Below are 20,743 nucleotides of genomic sequence, written 5' to 3'. Positions count from 1 at the left end.
CATGGAATAGATAACACCGGTTTTAAAAAGAAGAACAGGAAGACTTGTGGCACCTTAGAGACTAACAAATTTATTAGAGCATAAGCTTTCATGGACTACAGCCCACTTCTTCGGATGCATATAGAATGGAACATATATTGAGGAGATATATATACACACACAGACAGAGAGCATAAACAGGTGGGAGTTGTCTTACCACCTCTGAGAGGCCAATTAATTAAGAGAAAACAAACTTTTGAAGTGATAATCAAGGTGCCACAAGTCTTCCTGTTCTTCTTTTTGCGGATACAGACTAACACGGCTGCTACTCTGAAACCGGTTTTAAAGTGTCTTGTAATTTTTTTAATTTGCAGTCCAAATACTATTTATCCTCATTATTGTGAAGTAAGCCCGACTTTGGTGAAGAGGTAGGTCAGCTGGTGATAACTTATCATCCCCTCAAAGCAGTCATTCAATCAAGTCCTGCTCCTCACCCAGATGTGTCTATGTAGATAAGAATTTCATCTCCATGCTGGTCTATTTCCTTTAAGAATTTCTTTACACTAGCACAGCCCCTGAAAACATGGCTCTGTCCATTGTAAATAACTCTTCATTTTGCTAGCAACTGGAATGAAGATTCACTCCTCTCATCCATTCATTCATTCTTAAGATGCTGAAGTTCTTTTGCCTACCATCTATATTAGGGGTCGGCAATGTTTGGCACACGGCTCACCAGGGTAAGCATCCTGGCGGGCCGGGCCAGTTTTATTTACCTGCTGACGCGGCAGGTTTGGCCAATTGCGGCCCCCACTGGCCGAGGTTCGCCATCCCGGACCAATGGGGGCGGTGAGAAGCCGCGGCCAGCACATCGCTCGCCCGCGCCGCTTCCCGCCGCCCCCATTGGCCCGGGACAGCGAACTGCGGCCAGTGGGGGCCGCGATCGGCCGAATCTGCCACGTCAGCAGGTAAATAAAACTGGCCTGGCCCGCCAGGGTGCTTACCCTGGCGAGCTGCGTGCCAATGTTGCTGACCCCTGATCTATATTGAAGTAAAAATCTAGGAAAAGCAAAAAGTATGCTACTTTCAAATAGGACAAATTGTGTGGCATGGGCTGCTGGCCAGAGCCCATCTCAGTCTCATGGGTAGAGAGATATTACAACTAAGGCCTGGTCAACACTTAGAAGTTTCACCAGTATAACTGTTTCAGTTAAGGTGTAATTTTTTTTAAACCAAAATAGATATATTTGTAAATGCTCTAGTGTGGACGTAATTTTGCCAGTATAAAAGTGTCTTATAGTTACTCTCCTCTCATACAGAAATAAACTATGCAAGGCTAAGGACATTTATACTAGTATGACTAGGCTCACACTAGGGCAGCTGTACTCCTTTAACCATGCTAGTATGGTTAAAGTAGAACAAGTGGTATGTGTAGACAAGCTCTGAGGGTCCCGCTGTTTTAAATTTGTTTTCTGTTGAGAATTCTCAGTGCCTAATGTATGTATCCTCCATTTCATTATACTTTGAAATGTCCAGAACAAAGAGATTTTATGCAATCCGGTTTTCAAGTATCTACTTAACGAGTCACCGGAGGCCTCACTCTTCAATACCTTGCATTATGTGTAGTCATTCCTACGTGTGCAAAAGGAATGCAAAGTGGGTGCAAAACATTACTAGATCAGAATTTTCCACTCACATCACTGGTGGCATTTAAATCGACTTTGCCCAGATGTAAATGACTACACTAAGTGCTAGGTGTAAAGAATTAGGTCGTAGACCTCTCTGAGCCATTTTTAAGCTAGTAGTGCTGAGCCTCCGTTATATCTCCCATGATGTTCATATTTCCTACAGTTTTGTCTCTCCAGGTTTCTAGGATATTAAGCTTAGTCAAAGTTACCTGCCCCCTCGTTGCTCAATGGAAAAAGGGCATTATTTATGCAGTTCTGAACTGACCCCACAGTTCAGTGACTCAGCTCCATCCACTGGAAATGATCAAAAACGTGATGAGAGCTAATTTTCTCATGCTTTGATGGAGACCAACAATGTACAAAGGGTTACCAGGTGGTGACCTGAAAACTTTAGGGAAGTTATGCTTCAATGAAAGTTCAATGTGGAAACTTTCTACCTACCTCCATAGGTATCAAAGACCTGACTCAGTAGCCACTGAAGTCAATACAAAGACTATAAACCCAATGTCTTGAGCCTTGTGTTGTCATTGATACCAGTACAAAATGGCTTTAAACTCTGCACTCACTTTGCAGACAATGATGACACAAGGTGCAGAGCAATGGGAATTGGGCCATACAGGTAACTGAAGAAAATTTTCCTTCTTTTTTACAGAGAGAGAGAGAGAGAGACAGAGAGAGGACCACAAACTGCAAATTAGAGCGTGTCAGGAAATGGTAAGTATTTTGTGTGAATATTTTTGGGGGGGGGGGGGGAACTAAAAACTTTCTTCTTTTGGAATTCTCTTTCATGGAAATCTTCTGTTTTTTTTTTAAATGGAAAACAAAACAAAATAGTCAATTTTAGAAAACCAAAAACACCTGAAAGCCATATTTTTGTTTGTGCATTAAAAACAAATTTCAAAAGGCCATTTTTCATCAAATTTTGTTCTCAAATCAAACATTTTGACCAGCTCTAATCCCAATTCAGCAAAGCAATTAAGCACACCCAGGTGTTGGAACAGGTTTTATAGCGGGGGTGCTGAAAGCTCTGTATATGACGGAAACCACTTCAAGACAGGGGCACGGCAGCAGCCCCAGCACTCCTAGTTCCAATACCCATCAGCACGGGTGTATTGGCTTTGCGGAATGGGGGGTGGGGACTTATTAATGAAGTGGCTTGGTCAGCTTTGTACATATTCAGAAAATGAGAATGTTATTTCTTGCAATAGAGTCAGCATAGCCCTGTGTGGGCATCAGACTAACGTATGCATCACCTAGTCACTGACATCTGCTGTTGCATGTCTGTGGAGTGCGAAGAGCATTTTCATGTTTAAGAGGAAACATTTTATTTTAAATATTCAACAGCTACGTTCTTCTTTGCATTGTTCTGACATTATCTCAGCAAGATGGAAGCTGGTTCACAGAGGCCTGGTGCCACACTACCCACAGTCGCAAGCAGGACTTCTTATAGTGACTTGCAACAGGAGGAGGCTAAGAAGTATCTAAAATTAAAGGCTTTTTCTGGAGATAGCAAGAGGGTTGGCTTTGCAAGTGGCACAGTGTGCTTCACCCAATGGGAGCCTTCAGAACAAGGCACCGAGCAGCTGGGGCACACTTTTATCATAAAGAGCTCAATAAATAGAAATAATAACAGCTGAATAAAATGAAGCCTTGAACTTACAAGCTGCACCAGGTGGGTTTAATGCTCTTGCCTGCAGGTGCACTGAGCTTAATTCAGCCAGTGCGCTCTCTGCAGCCTCTTAGCTCTTGCATACATACATAGGGGACTTGGGAAGCAAGGCTGCACTGTATCCAGGCAACAGGCAGCACTGAATGGTTACAAGTCCTGTTCAATTCGTATTCGGACTAGTCGAGGCAGGTCTCCACATGGATCTGACAGAGGGGGTAATTTTCAGTTTTGCAGCTTAAAAAAAAATCAGAATAAATTGAGGTTTCCAGCTGTCTTCTGAAGCAGATGACAAACTCCCTGCCCCTTTCCTGTACTATCCATTAATCACCAATGCTGCCCACCAATCAGTTAAGTGCCATTAAAAACACCATGTGCTTGATTCCTCCTTTTATTTCTCAGTGAAGCACATTTTCTCCTTTTAGATTCTGGTCCCGCTACTGGGGATCCTTCAGCAATTACTCACCATCTAGGACCTGTTCTCAATTCACTGAGCTAGCATTTTGTCACACAAGACCTATTACACAAGAAGACTGTTCATGCCAAGAGCTCAACCACCACCCCATGGAGATGATGTAGATCACGTAGGCATGCATTCATGCCCTTAGAGCTTTAAGCATTAAGAGAATGTGGAAAAATTAGGTTAAAAAAATAAATGTCCATTCATCTTGTGGAAGCAGAGAAAGAACGGTCATGCATTGCATCCCCTTCCTGTCAGTTCTTTCTCTGCTTCCACAATCTTCACAGTCAGTGGGAGTTTTGCCATTGACTTCAGTGGAGCCAGGATTTCACCCATGGTGGTTTGGACAAGTTTCCTCAGGATGCTCTTATCTTCCATCTTACTTCTTTTCAGCTTACTCCCTCCATGTGAGGAGATTGCATGTGTCTCACTCTGGAGTCACCAAGGGATGTTTGAAGAAAGATTAAAAACCTACCATAAAGTAATAAGCTATGAAGAAGAAGGGCTCTTTAAAACAGGATGTTTGACAAACCACTTACACCAAGCCCACTGGCTTCCCTGCTGTGGTCCACATTCAATGCCCACAGCAAGGAACCCATAAGCCAGTGGATCTCAAGCTATCTAATTGATCATAAGGGACGGCTCCTTGTTTCCAGCTGCAAAATTGCAATAAAGAAAGTTAAAAATGCATTGAACAATTTTCCTAATATTTACCTTCCTTGCAAACAACTGCTGTAGACTGCTGCCACATGGGTGTTACATCATTGTGAAGGGGAGAGAATACATGACCATGGATGGGATGGGATGGAAGCCAACCATGAAATAATACCCCTATGAAGGTGTGATCCATGTTATGAAAAAGCTTGAGAACCCCAGCTGCAGACATGGTACATGATACCACGCAAGTTCCAGTGAACAAGATGTATAACCTAAGAACATTTCTAATTATTTCAATACTGATCTACAATCTCAGTCAAGCTTTATTTTTTTTAAACAGATTGGCAATGTTACAAACACAAGACACAGAGGCACACAAATGCTAAACTCAGGAGCAATGTTTAGAGCTGGAAATTCTCTCAGCCCTTGAGTGAGATTAGCTTGCTGGCCGCCTTCCTTTCTTTTGGAAGAATTTATGGAGCCTCTGAGGCTGGTCAAATATCCCCCTGTTTCCTCTCTAATAGTGGTAGCTATTATTGCAGGAGACAGTACTGTATAAAGTTACTAATTATGGGAAGGCAGCAGGAACGAGGATATTTCTTTTAATACAGCATCACCCCCAGCTGAACTGCCGGGAAATTAGGCATGGCAAAGAAATAAGCGTAGCTCCTCTTTGTGAAATAATATGTTGCATCAGTAGGGACTCTGGACAAAGTATTGGTGTCCTTACATATTGGTGTCAGCAAGGAGACGGATTCATGGTTTGCAATTCTGATTATTGCCATAGACAAGGTTCTCTCACTCCCGGAAGCAAGACTACATTTATCCCATGCCTTCTGTTACTTTCAGTGGCTTCCCAGCACCTCAGAACTCCCTAAGAAACCATCTCATTTAACTAGCCTGACTCTTCAGCTACCTGTATGAGGTTAGTGGAATATGCATTGGGTGGGCAATCAGGCATGCCTAGACTCTAATCCCAATATGCCCATTGATTCACAAGGGTGGGGGAGAGGGAGATCTCTTTCACTTTCAGTCTACCCAGAACATACAAAACTAACTCAGCCATTGGATCACTTCCTCTCTTTAAATCTCTCCTTAAAACCCTACTCTCCCCCACTCAACAAACCATCTCTGTAAAGGGTTTTGCAACATCATAGAGAGAGGCAATAGAAAGATAAATACTATTGCTTGTTTCAGGATTGAGTTGCATAGCAGAGCTGGAGGTGGTGCTGGTGGAAGGGGGAGAAAACTGAATAGCAAGGAGTGCTGCAGGTGAGAGTTGAGGTGCACTGGCAACGCTATAACAGGCAACTTGCACAGCACTATCCCACACTCTGGGCTCAATCCAACAAGGTGCTGAGCACTCTGGCTACCAGGGCTTTGGAGCGGAGCCCGGAGCTGGAGCGCGGAGGAGCTCCGGGAGCAGTGGAGCTGCAGGTTTTTGCCTGGAGCAGAGCCGGAGTACAGCTCCAAAGCCCTGCTGGCTACAATTCAGCAAAGCATTTAAGTAATCCCATTTACTTAAATAGTGTTTATATGCTTAAAGTTAAGCCTGTGCTGAAGTGCTTTGGTAGACCAGGGCCACGTCACTCAGCACCTTGAAGGATCGAGCCTTTTGCCTGGTGCTAGTGAATGCTATCAATCCCTCACTGACAAATTAAAAACAAAGAGACAGTGCAACATTTAAAGGAATGAGGCAGAGAGCAGCTCAGACAGGACAGAAGCACAAAGAAACATTGATTGATTATGCCTGGCACCCCATTTCCAGAGGAAACAGTAAAGAAGTATGTGCCTGGAACATCAGCACCGTGCAGCACATGGAAACATCTGAAAAACTCACCCAGCCCTCCCGTGCCCTTACAGATGCCCTGGCTGACAGACATATTTTAAATGGTTTTGTGACGCATTGAGACCTGGATCTCCATTAAGAACTACATTCTCTTCCCTCATTTCTTCCCTATAAATCAAGCTCAAACCCTAAATCTGGGGGCACGTGTACTATGGTATCCATCCAACATACATTCCTCAGTAATAGCATCAGTGGGCAGGGGGTGGGGGAATTGCTCACTTGATAAAATGCACCAGGAAGGAGATAGGCAAATAATGAATGATATCATCAGGAGGTCTGGGTGGTGAGGGTGTCATTTTGTCGCTGGCTGGAGAGAGCTCTTTCACTTATCTCCCCAAGCCACTGGGGTCATTCAAAGAAAGGAAAGGACCAATATTAAAGACAACTTTCATAAACACTAGGAGCACTTAGGACCCTATCCTGTGAGTTGGAGTTGAGGTTGCTCAGTAAATCACAAAGTCAGTTGTAACAGAAGGAACTGGAACAGCACCAAGAAAATTGTTCATCTGCAACCTTGGGACTAGGAGTAATGAAGGTAAGAAAACAACAGTAAGAAGATGTAAGAGGCAGTAAGAGGCAGGCCAGTCCTCGCTTACAGACAACCCCCCAACCTGAAGCAAATACTCACCAGCAACTGCACACCACACCACAGAAACACCAACCCAGGAACCAATCCCCGTAGCAAACCTCGTTGCCTACTCTGTCCCCATATCTATTCTGGCGACACCGTCAGAGGACCCAACCACATCAGCCACACCATCAAGGGCTCATTCACCTGCACATCCACTAATGTTATATATGCCATCATGTGCCAGCAATGCCCCTCTGCCATGTACACTGTCCAAACCGGACAGTCCCTCCGCAAAAGAATAAATGGACACAAATCGGAAATCAGGAATGGTAACATACATAAGCCAGTAAGTGAACACTTCAAACTCCCTGGTCATTCTATTACAGATTTAAAAGTCACTATCATTGAACAAAAAAACTTCAGAAACAGACTTCAAAGAGAAACAGCAGAACTAAAATTCATTTGCAAATTTAACACCATTAATCTGGGCTTGAATAGGGACTGGGAGTGGCTGGCTCATTACAGAAGCAGCTTTTCCTCTCCTGGAATTGACACCTCCTCATCTATTATTGGGAGTGGACTACATCCACCCTGATTGAATTGGCCCTGTCAACACTGGTTCTCCACTTGCGAAGTAACTCCCTGCTCTCCATGTGTCAGTATATAATGCCTGTATCTGTAAATTTCACTCTATGCATCCGAAGAAGTGAGGTTTTTACCCACGAAAGCTTATGCCCAAATAAATCTGTTAGTCTTTAAGGTGCCACTAGACTTCTTGTTTTTGTAGATACATACTAACACGGCTACCCCCTGATACTTAGTAAGAAAGTGTAAGTGTTAGTGCTCTTACCCCCACCCCCAACAAATCCCATGCTCCCCATTCTGCCAAGAATGTGGGGTCATCAACAATGTTTCCTCTAGACAAAGGAGAGTAAATAAGTTACTCCGTCTGCATCCCACAGGGGAGGCTAACGTCCCATTGTAAAACTGATCTAGTAGATAAGAGTGATTACTGGATCTGAAAAGGGATCTATTACAGAAGAGCTGATCCCGTTCTCAGGGAAGTAATCCATTAGACTGTGATGACTATGGCTACTCTAATCAGTTACAGTAACTCCAAGAAACAGGACAATCTCATGGTAAAAATCATTTGAAAACCTCACTGAGTGAGGCCAGTGTTTTCAGATATGGATACCTAAAGTTCAAGGTACATTTACATGGCAATAAAAGACCCATGGCATGGCTGCAGCTAGCCCTGGTCAGCTGCAGGCTCATGCTATAGGGCTAATAATTGCAGTGTAGGTGTTCGGGGTTGGGCTGGACCCGAAACGCCGCGAGCAGGGAAGGTCTCAGAGCCTGGGATCTGCAATTTGTAGCCCTGCTGCGTGAGCCTGAGTCAATTGACCTGCACTCTGAGACTTGGTGCCGCAGTGTGTGTTTATTTATTTATTTATTTTTTTGCAGCGTAGGCAGACCCTTGGGTGATTTAGTATGGTTTCAAGTGGCTAACTTTAAGCACCACGTTTGAAAATGCTGACCTACACTTATGACTGGACATTTTGCAGTTTCACAAATGAGCCGTTTCTGAGTGCCTTTGAAAAAGTTTTAATGGGCATGTTTTTTACATGCTAAGTAATTTCTGGAGCACTTTGTTTGACATCTCTTTTTAAAACCACCAACCGCCATCACCATGCTGAGATACAGACACATAGAACAGCCTGAAGCAGTACACCCTGAATATTACCCAGGCACAGTACAAACAAATCAAGTTGTTGTGAGAATTACAGCTTCACATTTCCTGACCTCAGGGCCGGCTCCAGGCACCAGCCCACCAAGCTTGTGCTTGGGGCGGCACCTGGAGGGGGGCGGCGCGGTGCGGCGCTCCAGCTCCGGGGAGAGCGGGGCCCCGGCCGGGCACTCCGCCCTCCTCCCAGGGCTCTGGCTGCCCTCCCCCCGGCGCCCTCCCCCCGGCCGCCGGGGCTTGCCGCCGGGGAGAGCGCCCTCCCCCCGGGGCTCCGGCCGCCCTCCCCTGCCGCGCTGGGGGGGGGGGGGGGAGGGAGGGCGGCCAGAGGCTTTTTTGCCTGGGGCAGCAAAAAAGCCAGAGCCGGCCCTGCCTAACTTCAGTGCATTTAAACTCACCATAAAGCTTCATTAATGTAAAGTAATTTGACTATTGATCCTTCTTCATATTACTTATTTTGTACCTTAGATTTTGGCAGCAGGAGGCAGATTACTCTAAGCCAAATTCTGATCCTAATCAATGTAATGGGAGTTTCGCCTTCAGTGCAGCTACCAGATAATGTATGAAATTGGGAGGGGAAATGGAAAAGTAAAGGCAGCTCTGGCAAATGATATTCTTTTCCAGGAGCTTAATCCATACACTGACCCAACTCAGCCAGTGGGTCTGTAACTCACGATAAACCTTCAGCTCTGTTCTGGAAGTCCAACCTTTAAATATGAGAATTAGAGGATCTAATCTATTCCCTTGCTTCTTAAATGTTGAGTATTTACAGGGTAAATGCATTTTTAAACATTTTTTCTAATTTTTTTGTTTTATTTTAAGTGGATTTTGTTTTAGCTTAAAATTTAGACCTGTTTAAAACTTACATTTGAATTTACAACCATCTGCCACAAAGGCTAAACTCACTATATATTAGAGTCGTCATTTAAATATCCATGCAATATGCTGAGTGACTAGGACAAATTCTGCCTTGACATATAACTCACCTGTGCAACACTTCCTATCTGAAATCAGCAAGGGTTGCATTGGGATTTAGTCAGAATATACGTTACCCAACTATATAGTCATTACATTGGAATTTTAACAGCTATATAGCAGAATATGGGAACTGACATACTGAGTCAGACAAGGGTCCATCTAGTCCAGAATCCTGCCACCAGCAGTTGCCAGTACCACATGCTTCAGTGGAAGATGAAAGAAACACTTCAGATGGCACTAATGGAAGAATCTGCTCACAAGGAAAGTTTTCTCCTAACCGTCAATATTTAATGCTTGGTTTAAGCCCTGAAGCAAGAGGATGTAGATCGCTGCCAAAGCAGTTGCTTACAATAGAATTCGCAGAGAGTGCTACAGCCTCTTTGAAAGCTACCAACTAACGAGAGTTTCCTTCTTTTTGGGAAACTGCAGGAAAACAAAAAGTTGTTAACAGCAGTGATTTCAAATGCCTTGATTTCAATCTGGTTCACTTGCACTCAGTGCTGTGAGGTTTGTTCCTTTAATTAAAAAACTTGTTTTGTGTTTTGATTTTGAAATAGAAACCTAACGGTGATGTAAGGTCCTCAAGTTATCCAAAGAACACATGCATGCCTGGCAGCAGCACTGCAAGCTTCTCTCATTGCCATCCTGCCAATGTCTTCTCAGTTCTGATGAGTTCATCCTTAATGGAGCATCTACAACCAAGAATTTAAGCATGCAGTTCTCCATCAGTAATAGCAAATGGTGGAAGCTGTAATACAGACAAGGTGCGGGCATTTTTACTACTATGTCATTTAGCTCAAAATGCCTGTATGCTGTTTACATTCCAGCTTCCATAATTCATTCCACCCCAATGAAGAAAGCTGGGTCTGAATTTTCCCAAGTGTACAGAAGGCTGTTGGCAAATAGTGTCAGTGTCCCATTCAGTACCTGGTCTCTGCTGATACTGCCAACATAGGTGGCATTCGTCTCAAGGATGCTGGTACACGTCCATTAGGAGCTGCTCTATACTACAATAGCATCTAGAGGCCCAGCTGACTTTGGACCCCGTTGTGGTAGGGGTTGTACAGATACAGAGTGAGAGGAACCCTGCCCAAAAATTTACAATCTAAAGAAATAATATAGTGTGTGAGAAAGGAAATCTTAGTATTAAAGTTAGCCAAAAATGATAATGATGTTTCATAAAAATACCAAATCATTTTCATTCTGCAAGTTTCGAAAAAGAACCATCTAAAAAAATGTTAAAATTTTTTATGGAAAGTTTTTTTTGTCTATTTCTGTCATCCCAGGCATTTTTCTCCCCTTTCCTCTTTTTCCATTTTGTCACTGAGAGGACAAAAATAGAAAAACGGAATGTGGACAGCCTTCCTTCCCTTCCCCCGCCTCACCCCTCCTTCCCCCCCCCCCCCAAAAAAAAACCCTTTTCATTTTCAGGTTTCATCAAAAAATGTTTAAAAAAATCAAAGTTAAAATTTGTGCAAAAATAATTAATTGTCAATAAAAGGCCATTTTTCAGTGAAAAAAACAACCTTTGACCAGTTGTAATTGTTATCCCCATTTTACAGATGGGAAAACGAGGAACAGATATATTAACTTCCTTGCCCATGGTGTCTCAGGAAGTCTGTGACAGAACTGGGAATTCAACCCAGATCTCCCTAGTCCATGTTCAGTGCCTTAAACACAAGACCATCCTTCCTCACTTGTTATTTCTGCATGTAATACATATTCATGACTGCTGATCTGAGCTTCATTTGAAGCAGGAGAAGGCTCAGTGTTTCAGACCCAAACTTTGTTCTGGCACTCCTTGACACGCCTCTCCCCACCCCCACACACACTGCTGCCTAGTCTGCTCCATGGGGAATCTCTAAGGCAACAGAGTAACTAATTCTTGACTGCCATTAAGGTAAGTCCCCAATTTCATTCCATTTTTTTGAAATTCACAAATCAAAAGCAAATCTGCCTGCACAGATCACAAAATAAGGAATCCAAAGCCTTTATCAATTCTCTTGAGTGACAGCAGCCCTGCAGCCTGCCCCAGGATGCAGCATGATGTGAAAGGAAGTTCTGCTTTCCTATGCTGTTACTTTGTGTAACTCCTCTTGACAAAACACTTTGCACAGGATATAATCAGACTGAAATGATTTTATTAACTCATGGTATTGGAAACATTATCTTTGTTAATGAATAGGTTTCTAGAAGCAAATTACTTCTTCCTCATTCACTCCCATTTAAAAAAATGCCATGAGAGCTCCCAGTTCCATAGGCAAGAAGACTCATCCAAAATATCTCCAGAGCATGGGCAGCTGCTAACAGTGTGAGAGTCAAGAGCCTATGAAAGTCTTGTTGGCCATTAAGGGAATTTTCAGAGAAGACTGAGCAGGTACATAGCCGTACTTCATATAGGCACCTCTCTGAAGTGACTCTTATTCTCTGCTCTCAGCGTTCATTTATATAAAGGGTCTCTAGCTGTCCTGGTTGTGAAGAAAACCTCACAAATGTGAACTTAGTAGAAATGCAGAGATGGTCTACATGAGTCTGCAGAGAGCCGGGAACAATAGCTCCGAGAGATGTGAACTGCCCCATTTATCCCAATGGGTGTTAACTCAGATGCCCAATGGCAATAATTCAAATGTCAAATTTTTTAACTATTTCATTGCTCATGTGAGAAAGGCACATGAGGGTCACAGTTCTGCACACTTCACTGTGAACGATGTTTCATTTTGATTCTGTAAGTGGGAGACACCAACACTTATTCCCCCCAACCCCAATCAAGAAGAAGCTAAACGCAAGGTCTCGAGCAGAGCCCCTGGGTGCATTGAAGTCCCACGGAGGAGCAGCAATGCTCAAGGAGCCCAGTAGAGCTCAGAGAGCAGGCACAACCATATTTTGAACAGCAGCACAATCTACTGTGAGCAAATAATTCATTTTGGTGACTCACATGGGCGGAACTCATTTTGTTGATAGAAGAGTACCATGGTCTTCCCCACCAACTCAGCCCCTTGTCCAGAGAGAAATAGGGAATAAGATCCCCATCCAAACTTGTGAATAGCAACTTCTCCATTCCCACTCCCTTTTATAAAACCGACAGACAGACATGGGTGGTACATTTCTGTAGGCTCCTCAGAGTCTACAGACCCCTGCTGGATAGGGCTATGAATTACAAACAAACAAACACACACGTTGCTAGTCTCATCAGAGAAATTCTCTCTTCATGGTACCATGACTGGAGGTGATCAACAATTTTTGCTTGAATTTATTTTATTTTATTTTATTTTATTTTTGGTGACAAAAATGGCCTCTCTTCTCAAGGCAAATTTTCACATTTTCATAAATTTTGAAAATTTCTAGTTTTTCAACATAAAACCCAAAATGGAGAAACTGTTTTCTAAAGCAACCATTTGTCCCCCCCCAGTTTTACAATGAAAGACCCCCTCACCCCCCCCCCCCCAAAAGTAAAGAAAAATATTTGTTTCTTTCAAAAAAAAAAGTCATGGAAAGGTTTTTTATTTTTAATATGTTCTAATCCCAATACAGTTGAATAAGGTTACAATTGACTATCACAATGTGAAGGTTATGAATGGACCCCAAAAAGTTATTTGAAGGGCTTTTCACATCCTAGCAGCTGGATGGATTCACACCATTGCAATCAGTAGTCTCAAAAGCCAGAATGGTTGGTAACACTAGAAAGCTGCACTTGAAGTATTGGGGACTGTATTCTGACTATTTTTATGGGAGGTGGAGGGAGGGAGGGAGGGAGGGAGAGGGGGAGTACCAAACACATACAAACAGCTCCAAAAGCTGCCTAAAACCCTCTGAGTTCTTAAAGCTGATTACATATTTCCCCCTCCATGCTCTCCTGCTCTTTTCAGGAGTCAGGGGATTCAGTTTTATTTATGCTAATATTGCTTTGAATGTGTTTTAGATACATCACTTAATGGGTTTGTTTGGGTTGGGACTTGTTTCTTCAGAGCAAGCAATTCTTGTTCATCAGCAAGCTAATCCTGCCCAAGAAAACACAGGGATCTTCTGTCCACCTGCCACCACTGCTCCCTGGTGAATGTGCATGTTCTCCTGAGCTTGACTCATTCACCCATCCCCCTTTCTGATTGAGCAGGTATTACAAGTCCTTCTCAGTATTTCAAAATTGTTCTTGTCAGGCCAGACAGGCCTCAGCAGCTAAATATCACAGCTGTCTGTGATTTCTGCTGACTGTTCAAACACTCTATCTGCTTCCCTTCAAAGGGAAAGGATATGGTATGAAAACATAACATGGTTATGGCTATAGAGAATTAAGTTGGACTCTTACCTGGTTCTTACCCCTAATCCCACTTCCTGTCCACACAGAAAAAACTTTGTCCCAGGTTTGGAGGTACTTTCAGCCCCAGTTAGCTGACCCAGCTGGGGGTAGGGTGAGAACCCAGCTCCAATTCAAGTGACTGGAAACTACCCACTGTGCAGTGAGAACACAGACTAAATCACTCCTGTGCAGACAGTCCTCCAATGGCCTTTCCAAAATTCTCCTCTCACAGGATATGCTTGCCTTGTAGTGCTCCCATCTGACCTAATGTAACAGTGTGCATTCTCTGCCTCAGTTTCCCTTCTCTCCAAGGTCCGTAAGACCTCCACACAGTCCAAAAAGGGTGTAAGAAAAAATTCCCCTGCTGGGGGCTCCACTTTATTTAATACATATAAACCTGAAATAAATTCTCTTCCCTTGGGCTCAGGGGCTGCACAGCTGCCATCCTGGAGACCTCTGCTTTTCAGTCCTGACCTCTCTAGCCTGTAGTCACTCCTGCTGGCTCAGGGATTGCACAACCCTCTGCTCCAGGGACTGTAGTCTCTTGGAGCTCCTCTTCCCTAGGAGAACTTCTCTCTCTCTCTCTCTGAACACCTCCCTGCAACTGAGCCCTGATGCTCGTTTTATCAGACCCAGGTGCTCGTTATTCAATTAACTACCAAGATAGGCCGGTTCCTCTTAAATTAGCTCATCATGGGTAGCCTGGGACCAAACTCTGCTTTAAGAGGCCAGCAACTCCATGACACCCCCCTCAAAGGATGGACTAGTTCTCCCATAATTGACACAACTGACTGGGAAAAAAATCCCAGAGCATCTCAACTCAAAATATGCACACACACAGGCAAGTGCTGAAACAGTGAGAGCACAGTAATGTAGTTAGGGCTTTGCCATGGAAGCACTCAAACCTGGGGAAGGCTAATCTGGGGTGCTAAGACCCATGAGCCCATCTCCCAGGTTAACTCTGCTGTGCAGACACAGCCTTAGTATACACCATCACTGAAGAGTTTGCTTGAGTTCTTACTTGAGTATTGCCCTTAACCTTACACTTCAACACACAAAATCCTCTCTCACTTTAATTTAGTGGAGCTTTAAAACCAGACTTTGGCCTGGACGCCAATCAACAGAGTTAATTCTGCAGTGAAGACATACTCCGTGTTGTCACTGGGGAAATGGGGTTGATCCAGTGCTAGTGGAACTAGCCTCTGTCACTGAATGGAATCGAGAGAGCACAGGATGTGCAGATAAGTAGGCAGCCAAAACTGGTACAAGCCACCAAATTGCACCACATAAAACTTCAGTCTCAAGCAGTTTTACAACAAAACAAGGGTAGGGGAGGTATCCATGGTCTTCAATATAAACCCTCAGCTTCCTTTGTTAGCTGAGGACATGGGACTACTTCTATCCTCTTTCACACACTTCATTTTCTACCACTGTTTGCAGCTAAGACTAACTGAGTAACAGGTAATGCTTGGCTTAGTGACACTTCACTCAGCCTTGCCAGGTCTCCAAACCCAGCCTTCATTCATTCCACCCGAAGGTCTGAGCCTGACCTAATGAAAGTGGAGATCATCATACAAACAGATGGCAAGTTCTTTGCAAAGGCAGAACCAAGTTATAACAGAGTCCCCCAACTCTGGAAATGGTCGTTATGGACTTGTAAGGTGGGAGCAAAGAGAAGAAAGTGCAAGTGGGTCACTGTGCCAATGTCCGCCACCTGGTTATCTCAAGCAAGATAAAATGAAAGACAAAGAGAATCTTTACTGTGTACAAACATGTTACAGGAAAATTCACAGTAGCAGCCTTTGCTCTTAACACTGCAGCTGAGCCTTAATACTTTCTGTTACTTAGCATGATCAACTCAACTGGGATTAGAGACCCAAGGTGAAATCCATTGCATGCACTGTACGTACACACACACACACATACACACAAATCCACCTTGATCCCTCATCTACATATTCTATGCACAAAAGCAGAACAAATCTCATGAAGAGATGGAAAGAAGCTGACTATAAAAATCAATCTTTTGAATTAGTTTAGCAAGATGCTGCTTTTCCCATATGCTTAGCAGTGCCCTATAAGGAGTCTCAAACAGTAGGCAAGGCTGGGTGGTGGAGTAAAAACAAGAGACTCTCTACTGGTCCCCACTATCCATTTCCCCTGATGTGGGGTTGTTGTTTTGTGTTTTTTTTTGGGTTACTGCACTAAGAAGGGTCAATGGCTCCCAGCTGGAGAAATGCAGCTTCTGAGAGGACCACCACCATGATTTGTATTTTGAGTGTGCCTTGTACTCCACAACACCAACTCTAATGCAGTCCTTTTAAAAGCTAGCAGCAAGATAAGCGTGTGAGAACGGGAGAGTACATGTGGCATATCCTATGCAATTCGTCTTCCTGAAACTCACAAAGGAGTTAAGTCTGGCAGGGATACCAAGGAAGGAAAATCCCAGATGCAGATGATTTCCTCTCCTCGAAGAGATGCAGCCAGGGCCGGCTCTGGCTTTTTTGCCGCCCCAGGCAAAAAGAGTCCCCCTGCCCCCCCTCCGTTTCCCCCAGTGCAGCAGGGGAGGGCGCTGAGCCTGGGCCGCTCTCCCCGACCGGCTGGAGCGCCGGGGGGAGGGCAGAGAGCCCGGCCGGGGCTCCGCTCTCCCCAGCGGCCAGAGCTCTCCCCAGTGGCCGGAGCACCACGCCGTGCCGCCCCCCTCTAGGTGCCGCCCCAAACACAAGCTTGGTGGGCTGGTGCCTGGAGCCGGCCCTGGATGCAGCAGCCAACCTCCAGCCTCTGGCAGTATTTAGGAATTGGTTATGGCATTTAAAAATCAATGGGTAATTTGGCTTTGGACTCAACAGGCAACCCTTCTTCCCCTCCAAACACTAAATCCATGTAACTCTATCCCCAAGGCTTAGAAAATACTGTGCTGATAAGTACAGTCATTATAGTAAAATTTTATAGGCTACGTTACATTGTCTTGGCCAATAAATCTTGGTATCAGTGGCTTACTTGGTGTTTCTTAAACCAGTCCAGATGCTTTAGAAAGAAAGTGATTGATACAGCTACTGAAATTGGCCCCAAACCTCCCAATGACATGAAGCAACAAGAGTAAAATTTTGCTCTCTGCTCACAGAGGGTAACTCAGCTTTGACAGTCTACTCCCTGAAAACACAGGAAAAGGGACACCAGGGTAAAAGATGGAAAACAAAGGCTGACTACCAGGAAAAGCTTCCCTTCAGGAGGATCACTTAGGATGTTGAACAGTTTCCAAGGGTAATGCTAGGAGCCTCCTCCACTGGATTATCTAAAACTAGATTGGACAGTGTTCTGGTGAGGTCTGTAGGGAAGGACCCTTTGTTGGCCTTTGTGTGGGGGAAAGGGGGCGGGTGGAGTTTAAACAAGATCTATTAGGGATGTTCTAGCTCTAATTTTTCTGGTTATATGTTCAACTGCTTCTTCCACCAAGTCCCTTCAGTAAATACTGCCAGAGGCTAAAGCATTCATCTAAGAAAGGCCTGGGGCCAGTATACAGAGGGACATAGAAATCCTCCAGCAATGTCAAACCAGGTGCAAGGACACCAAATTCATACAGTCCAGCCAACTTGTCTATGAAAGAAACTGAAATTCAGCTCAGAGTCCAGCACCAGAGTGCTCTATTGCCACTGACAAAACTGCCCCAGATGGTCTCCAGCAAGAGAAGACAACACAACAGCTTTGCATTCCTCTTTAGTTTCCAGCAATATTGTTCTTCCTACAGGCATCTAACACAACTCTCTGCCCTGCCAGGCCCTGAATAATGACGGATAAAAATGCTCCTATGTTCCCAAGGAGAAAAGTCTGTGGGTACCAGCCACTACAGGCAGATACAAGATGCCCAGCCGAGGGCACCAAATTTTATGGTCTAAAACACCACCCTAGGCACTCTCATGCTAAACCAAACATGGCTAGTGCAGCCCTATGGTGCTTCTAACAAGGAGCTGCATGTGGCCAGCCTTCTCAATACAGTGCAGGAAATGGAGTCCTCCCATCACCTGCTACTAATTGCATCTGCAGTGGTCAGGGGTCAAGAGGGAAGTAAGCAGATTAATTCTATTAAACTCTGGAATAGTGTCTCACGGGAAATAAGGAAAATCCCATCATCTAGAACAAAACAGGGGAATACACAGCCAGGGAGCTATGTTGGCCTAGCTGAGGATTAGGGGGTTGGACTAGAAGGCACCATCTTTTCTAGCTCCAGTTTCCATGAGTCAGCATAATGCAGAGTTTCACCCCTAGAGCTACGTGGTGGTGCAGCCCCTCTAGAAACAAACCAGGGAAGATTCCTCAGCTGAAAGCAGCATAGTGAACAAACACTGGCCAGAGCCTCAGCCTGGTGCCAGCAGAGTTAGAAGCGCTAACGGAGTGGGCTCCCTTACCTGAGTGTTTCCCGGTGACAGGCTTTCAGCGCAATACTTGTTCTTTTCCAGAAGTCAGGTTGAGGTAAGCATGAATCAATCAAGATTCCTGCTTCAGCAACCTTCTGGTGCTACTGGGCTGGCTGACCTGTCAGGGACAAAAAACAAACAAACAAAATATACCAGCGTGTCAGGAAGTGGGAGAAGATTTCAGCCTTCATTTAGTCACTTCTGCTTATGCAGCCACTAGTCAAAAGTTCCTTGCATGCCTGAATTGAGCTCAATGAAAACACACAACTTCTCTAGGCATAAATGCAGCAAATCCCCCAAGGGGCAATCCCTTCTCACTCTTCAATGCCATGCCTAAGTAGCCAGCCTGGGCACAGTGAGCCCTTTACAGAGAAGGTGGAATCTGTCCACCAAGGCTCTGAGGCAGCAACAGAGTTGCTCTTCATCTGTTACTGACTGTTCAGGAGCAGAGCAGCCTCCACAGAGGTTACAGAGGGTTTCATGCCTAGTGCATTCGCAGAGTCATGAATTCCCTGACCTCCAGGCATACAGGCAGCATGGAAAGAGGCAGGAAGGTGGGGATGAAAGGAAAGAATGCAGCATCAAGGCCAGCATGGCTGGTGGAGTGAAAGAAATGAGGACACAATAAGTGAGATCCAAGATGTCTGCCCCAGCCTACATTTGAAAGATGAAGACAAGAAATGTAAACTCAGTGAAGAGGCAAAGGGAGCAAAGGAAGCACTGAAAGAGGGATGATCTGATTGAGCAAGGAAGATGATGTTAGCAGCTGTATTTTGGATGCACTGATGTGGAGTGACAGGAATGACGAGGTTGGAGAGGAAGAGGCTATAGTGATCAAGGAGGAATAGTTTTTGCCATTGGGACAGAAAGGAAGGAGCAGATTGTCAATAGGTTGTGAGGAAGTGACAAGACTTGATAACAGTCGGGATGTGTAGGAAGGCAGAGAGGGTGGAGTCAAAGATGACCCCAGGGTAGTGATGCTATGTGACCTGGAGGAGACCTGCTGTCCACAACAGTGGAGAAGGGCAAAAGTGAAGCAGGGGGTTGGGAAGAACACTAAGGAGCTCATTTTTATCCATGTTAAATTAGAACGGTCAGTGAGCCACCCAGGATGAGGTGATGGAGAGACAGACTGGCTAGAGAGAAACAGGACAAGAAATAAAAGCTGAATCCTTGTGAATGGATGAAGTCTCTCAGGGATGAGGTATAGAGTGAGAAGAGAAGGGGTGACCCAGGACAAAACACTGTGCAACTTACACAGAACATAGAGGAGGACGGGAACTGCCAAGGAGATGTTGAAAGAGCCATTTAGAAGTAGGAGTTGAACCAAGAGAGGAGGACACTGCAAAAGCTGAAGGAGGAGGGGCTATCAGGAGGAAGAAGTGATCAGCAGCATCAAACACTGCAGAAAGTTCAAGGAGGAGGAGGACAAAGAAAGTGGCACAAGGATTGCCAAGGGAGAGACTATTCGAGACCTTGTTGACAGAAGTTTCACTGGTGTGGGGAGGGTGGAAGGCAGATTGGCAAGTTTCAGGCTGTGTGTTTCAGAGAAGTAGTATTTATAAATGGTAAGAAGAGGGCAGCAAATGAATGGCGAAGGTGTAGGGAGGCAATGAGAATGGACAAAGATACATGACTAGCCAGGAGGGGATGGGTTCCATGGGAAAAGTTGGAGGGGGTGTACATAGTGAGTAAACAAAAGACTGTGTAGTCAGTGTTTGGGGTAAATGAGGAAGGGCCCTTGGGAGAGGAGCAGGTAGAGGAAGGTCATACCAGATCTTTTCAGTCTTCCCCTCAGAGAAGTCAGCAGGATGCTGGGCAGAGAGGGAGGATCAGCACAGGCTACAGAGTAGTTGCTCTGTAGCTATCTCCCTCTCTACTGAGCAACACTGGGTCTGGATCGCACTCTCACTGACAGATGGGATTCAGACAGGAACTGGCGCAACACAAACCAATGCCAGAGTGGTTACAGGGCTTCTCTCTCTCCTCACATTCCCCCTTCACCACCTCTCTCCTCTGACTAGCACAGCTTTGGCATCCCCCATGCCCTTTCAAGTGCCAGATGTCACATGCTGGTCTGGAGTTTTACCCTCTTACAGCATAGGAGGCCAGAGTGTGTAATAAATGCATTCATGGTTTAGGAGAAAAGATAGATGACAAGCTCCTTTCAATCACCCATCAGACAATCCCAGTGAAGCACACTGAGATGGGGGCGCAGCACAGCATACTAAGCCGCCATTCCCTGTTGTGCTCTCTGAATGAGCCAGCCAACATGAGCTAGCACAGCATTTATTTTGCTAGCCAGCAAAATGTAAATGTCATTAGTGTTCAGCAAGCTGGTGAGTGCTAATGTCACGCCAGGCCGCGTTCAATTAGATCCCTATCATGCACACTGGTATCAGCAGCTCTCCCCTCCACTCCCTACAACACCTTTGCCTTCCCCAGACA

General features: G+C 44.8%; 1 protein-coding gene across 6 annotated transcripts in view; it reads right to left on the bottom strand.

Moving 5' to 3' along the window:
- Positions 1-20,743, bottom strand: part of TSPAN18 (tetraspanin 18) — a 190,131-nt gene that overhangs the window by 76,219 nt on the left and 93,169 nt on the right. For 3 of the 6 annotated variants that reach the window (XM_024100492.3, XM_005302221.5, XM_024100497.3), the window contains exon 2: positions 18,287-18,413. The exons of the other annotated variants lie outside the window; for them this stretch is intronic. The gene's annotated coding sequence lies outside the window, so the exon portion shown is untranslated. The remainder of the gene's footprint in view (positions 1-18,286; positions 18,414-20,743) is intronic. 6 annotated transcript variants of the gene reach the window in all.

Source organism: Chrysemys picta, chromosome 4, assembly GCF_011386835.1.
Source record: "Chrysemys picta bellii isolate R12L10 chromosome 4, ASM1138683v2, whole genome shotgun sequence".
NCBI classification, from domain to species: domain Eukaryota; kingdom Metazoa; phylum Chordata; order Testudines; family Emydidae; genus Chrysemys; species Chrysemys picta.
The sequence above is the reverse complement of the archived record's forward strand: the minus strand, read 5'-3'. Positions and strand labels throughout refer to the sequence as shown.